At 44.7% G+C, this 5,751-nt stretch overlaps 1 long non-coding RNA gene across 1 annotated transcript; it reads right to left on the reverse strand.

The window, feature by feature from the left end:
- Positions 1-2,952: 2,952 nt before the first annotated feature.
- On the reverse strand, positions 2,953-4,677 carry LOC116369277 (uncharacterized). Its single transcript, XR_004208617.1, has 3 exons — positions 4,528-4,677; positions 3,314-3,427; positions 2,953-3,196 (listed from the first exon to the last, which is right to left on the reverse strand). It is a non-coding gene; the product is annotated as an uncharacterized LOC116369277 (long non-coding RNA).
- Between the last annotated feature and the right edge of the window lie 1,074 nt (positions 4,678-5,751).

Here is a 5,751-nt window from a genome sequence, read left to right on the forward strand (position 1 = left end):
GTAGCAGCATGGTTGCTAGGGGGGAAAAAAACCTCCCTCGAAAGGCAGGAACCGTGCTCTGAGGGGTGGCCAGTCCTCTTCTGGCTGTGCCGGGTGGAGATTAGAGTACATGGCCATTAAGTTCAGATCGTTCAAGCTGTTATTTGACCAGCAGGGTCAAATAAGTGGTTGTAGGGGGTGCAACAGGTCAGCACATCCGGAGGAAACGTCAGTGGGCTTTTCATAGCCGAGCATTGAGGTCGAGAGAGAGTCGAAAACAGCACGTCCGATGAACAGGTACCATAGCTGCAGGTAGAACAGTCTAATACAGTTGGCTCTAATAAGTACTCACGTCTAAACCCAGCGAGAGTTTGGAAACGCAAAGCTACATTCTGGGATTCTACAAACCAAACGACTGCCCCACAGGGAACGGATGGAGTAGGGATATGTGACACTAATATTCACACAGCATTCTGACATCCACGTGATAATTTTCAACTTTGAAAGCTACACACACACTATTCGTTGACATTAGTGTTAGTAGAGTAATAAAGCAAAAAAGAAACATCCCTTTTTCAGGACCCTGTCTTTCAAAGAATTTGTAAAAATCCAAGTAACTTCACAGATCTTCATTGTCAATGGTTTAAACACCGTTTCCAGACGTTAATGAATATGCACCTGTCGTTAAGACACTAACAGCTTACAGACGGTAGGCAATTAAGGTCAGTTAGGACACTAGAGGCTTTTCTACTGAAAGACACCAAAAGATAGACGCCCAGGGTCCCTGCGTGAACGTGCCTTAGGCATGCTGCAAGGAGGCATGAGGACTGCAGATGTGGCCAGGGCATTAACTTGCATTGTCCGTGCAGTGAGACAGGAACGACAGCTGATCGTCCTCGCAGTGGCAGAACACGTGTAACACCTGCACAGGATCGGAACATCACACCTGCGGGACAGGTACAGGATGGCAACAACTGCCCGAGTTACACCAGGAACGCACAATCCCTCCATCAGTGCTCAGACTGTCCGCAATAGGCTGAGAGGCGCTGGACTGAGGTCTTGTTTTTCATTTTTTTATTTCACCTTTATTTAACCAGGTAGGCTAGTTGAGAACAAGTTCTCATTTGCAACTGCGACCTGGCCAAGATAAAGCATAGCAGTGTGAACAGACAACACAGAGTTACACATGGAGCAAACCATTAACAAGTCAGTAACACAGTAGAGAAAAAAAAGGGGGAGTCTATATACAATGTGTGCAAAAGGCATGAGGAGGTAGGCGAATAATTAAAATTTAGGGATGATCAGTGAGATACACCTGCTGGAGCGCGTGCTACGGATGGGTGTTGCCATCGTGACCAGTGAACTGAGATAAGGCGGAGTTTTACCTAGTATGGACCTGTAGATGACCTGGAGCCAGTGGGTCTGGCGACGAATATGTAGCGAGGGCCAGCCGACTAGAGCATACAAGTCGCAGGTGTGGGTGGTATAAGGTGCTTTAGTGACAAAACGGATGGCACTGTGATAGCAAACTGGATGCAGTCTGAGTAGAGTGTTGGAAGCCATTTTGTAGATGACATCGCCGAAGTCGAGGATCGGTAGGATAGTCAGTTTTACTAGGGTAAGCTTGGCGGCGTGAGTGAAGGAGGCTTTGTTGCGGAATAGAAAGCCGACTCTTGATTTGATTTTCGATTGGAGATGTTTGATATGAGTCTGGAAGGAGAGTTTGCAGTCTAGCCAGACACCTAGGTACTTATAGATGTCCACATATTCAAGGTCGGAACCATCCAGGGTGGTGTGCTAGTCGGGCATGCGGGTGCAGGCAGCGATCGGTTGAAAAGCATGCATTTGGTTTTACTAGCTTTTAAGAGCAGTTGGAGACCACGGAAGGAGTGTTGTATGGCATTGAAGCTCGTTTGGAGGTTAGATAGCACTCTTGTTCTCCATGGACTTCAGTGTCCCAGAACTTTTTGGAGTTGGAGCTACAGGATGCAAACTTCTGCCTGAAGAAGCTGGCCTTCGCGTATTGGTTCCTGACTTCCCTGAACAGTTGCATATCACGGGGACTATTTGATGCTATTGTTGCCGGTGAGGACCTGCCTACGTCACCTATGGGCACAAACCCACCCTCGCTGGACCAGGCAGGACTGGCAAAAAAACAAAACAAGCTCGTCACTGACGAGTCGCGGATATGTCTCACCAGGGGTGGTCGGAGTCGCATTATAGTCTAAGGAATGAGCGTTACACCGAGGCCTGTAATCTGGAGCAGGATCGATTGAGGTGGAGGGTCCGTCATGGTCTGGGGCGGCGTGTCACAGCATCATCGGACTGAGGTTGCTGTCATAGCAGGTAATCACAAACACTGTGCAGTACAGGGAAGACATCCTCCTCCCTCATTCTGACATGACCCTCCAGCATCAAATACACCACACTGCTAGTTCTGTGGGTGATTTCCTGCAAGACTGGAATGCCAGTGTTCAGCCATGGCCAGCGAAGAGCCCTGATTTCAATCCCATTGAGCACGTCTGAGACCTGTTGGATCGGCGGGTGAGGGCTAGGACCATTCCCCCCCAGAATTGTCCGGGAACTTGCAGGTGCCGTCGTGGAAGAGTGGGGTAACATCTCACAGCAAGAACTGGCAACCCTGGTGCAGTCCATGAGGAGATGCACTGCAGTACTTAATGCGGCCAGACACTGACTTACTTTTAACAGACCCCTTGGTTCAGGGACACATTCCATTTCTGTGGAACTTGTTCAGTTTATGTTTGTTTTGAATCTCAAATATTTAAACATGTTAAGTCTGCTGAAATTTAACACAGTTGACAGTGAGACCACATTTTTTTTACAACTTTTTGGGTCCTAAGAGAATTCTATTCTTCAAGAAACAATGGATCAAAGAATTGAAATGCCCACTGGACACCCAGACTGCATCTTCAAGAAACAAAGTGAAGCAATGTTAAATAACGACTCATGAGATTAAATACGTACACCAGTTTTATTGACAACAAGCTACAATAGTTACACAACAAGTCAAATGTATTTTACAGCAACAAATACCTTCAAAGTAATTCACTATAACATGAAACATTTGCAGTTAGGATGCTGACACCAGAGTAGCATTTTCTGTTTCAATTGACAGTTTGAAGGATTAAACAGGTTCTTATGGAGCACACGGAGGGATAGCTCTTTCCACATGAGACATCGTTCCAGCCGTTTTCAGCTTAAGAGGAAACACAAATAGAAATTACCTCTCGATGTACACTCGAAAAGAGAAAAGTAGCTCACATTTATTTGTTAAACTACTCAAAAAAGTTTAATTTGATGAATGATAATGTACCTCCAAAGTGAAATGAATACATGGCTCTCTGGCACCATTGTTGTTATTCGGCTCCCCTTCAGCCCAGCTCTCGTGATCAAATTTGGAGCCGTCACTCCAGAACCATAGCCTGTCCTGTGTGGAAGTAGTGAGATCTCAGTATCAAATGTTACATGTGCTTGCTGAACAATTTCTAAAATACAACACTCATGGTCTTTCCTCCAACAAAACGGTAAAAGCCACCACTAGCAAAACGTGCAGACTGACACTGGAACTGTTGGGTGAAAAAATACACAAGTGTTGATACACATTTCTAGAAATCCCAAAATTAGAAAAAGACAGCTAGTAAGTCGTTCTCTGCGCCATAGCCAAAGAGGAAGAGGCGAAGCGAGAAGGATAACTATAAGCCCAAAATCTGCCTTCTCAAGCGGGTAGCGTTTTCCTGGTCACCAAGCAACTCGTTTTTGTTATGGCCGTCAATAAGATGGCAAATTTAATTACGAAAAAACATAATGCTTATTTGAGCAAATATATTACGTTTTGTAATGCTTAGGTCGTTACGAGTACTGATACAAGTATGCACACATGACATGCCAGAAACTGAGAAAAACATTCTCTCCGAGTTGTGCCTGTCCCTCGAATCTGCCCGACATTGCAGACTCTTCACATCGTTAGAGGCCAATGGTAGTTAGCTGGTTCATCTAATGGATCATCTAATGGATCATCTTAATGGATCATCTAATGGATCATCTAATGGAATCATCTAATGGATCATCTGTGTCAATTGCCTTGGATATTTCGAGATGCTCAACTCAAACTAGACTCTACAAACCAACATATTGTCTTTTGCTTTTGATCAATGACTTCACGAGGGCATTAGGTCACAAATTGCCTAAATATCTTAAAGTCACTATTAATAATCAGTTTAAATGTAGATGACATTGGGCCCATGGTTACTTGAATAGTGTCTGTTAAAAAGGTAGCAAGTAACTTCATGCCTACTGTTGCCAAGCAATTTACAGTTATTAAAATGGTAATATCCAATTCCACGTAGAACTCGAGTTGCGAATGTCAATCTTTCCTCTGCGGTACCTCAAACTGTGGTCATTACCAGCTGAGAAAACTGGCCAGTTGATTACTCCTGGCACAGAGTTGTCTGACCAGTGTCTTAACACCTACTCCGAGCTGATGGTTTTATTAGTCTTAAGTTATAAGGGCATCTTCACTTTGGGTACCTTTTCACCTTTGCTTGAACAGCATCAAATCCGCCAATCCAGGTAAGAGGGAAACTGCCAGTCGTGATCAACACCACCGCCTGTAGAAATTGGGACTCTACATAGCTGTGCACAGATGCCAGGTTTGCGCCAAGGTACTTTACAGTGTTGTACAACAGGCCTTCAGTTTTTTGTCCAAGTAACTGACAAGTGCGCTAGAGCAAGCAGTACACAGAGACAAAGACATGTCATAATGGAAGCATTAGTCAGTTGTCCAGTCTGAGAATTTGTCTTCTGGAATCTCAAATATAGGAATTAGTTCATCTCAGTCTTAACCCATGCCTTGAGGGTTCTAATATACAAGAGGGCCCAACTCCACACAATATTGAAAAGCCTATAGAAAATTGCAATTACAGCATATTAAGGGGACGTTCAGTATTTTACATGAGGCGCCTGTTAAAATAAGGCCAAAGCACCTTAAACTCAAAAAAAACTTCAATGTAAGTAAGCATTATACCTCTGCATTGGGCCATGTCCTTGCAGTTTTGACAAACATGAAGCAGCGTGAATTAAATTGGAACCAGCCTCTGGGGCATGGGTTTCTTTGGTCTGCTGCAAATGTCACCAAATCATCTGAAAGGAGAAGACAGGGAGGGTTCCGAAATTGCAGCCGACTTTAAAGGATAGTCCAGACTGACCCTTGCATCAAAAATAACATTTGGAGATCAGTCATGCCACACTACAACAAAACATACACAATCAATGATGTAAAGCACAAACTCATTCCACAGAGCACAGAGTGTCTACAGGTTTTCGCTCCTCCCTCGATTGATCAATTTAGGTCACTAATTAGTAAGGAACTCCCCTCACCTGGTTGTCTAGGTCTTCATTGAAAGGTAAGCCAACTGCAGATGCAAGAGACTCCGTGGAATGCGTTTGACACTCGTGATGTAAAGTGTGAGGCTGACTCTTACTTGCTATGCGCGCAGTCATTCTGTCGCCCAGTGTAAAGGCAGCGCTGAGAAGCAGTAGAAGGGTCAACATCGCCATGGTGATAGTCTCCTGAGAGACACACGAGATAAGCCATCAGTGTTTCCCCAACCTCTCCTCGAGTACCCCAGCAAGTCCACTTAACACATTCAACTAATGAAGGGCTAAGGAATACCAGGTATCATCTCTTCCACCACAGAGTAGATTAGCCTGGCACACGGGAATAAGGAGAAGTCTATGCTCTTGGGTTCTCCC

The sequence above is a fragment of the Oncorhynchus kisutch genome, unplaced genomic scaffold (genome assembly GCF_002021735.2).
Source record: "Oncorhynchus kisutch isolate 150728-3 unplaced genomic scaffold, Okis_V2 scaffold2122, whole genome shotgun sequence".
NCBI lineage: Eukaryota > Metazoa > Chordata > Actinopteri > Salmoniformes > Salmonidae > Oncorhynchus > Oncorhynchus kisutch.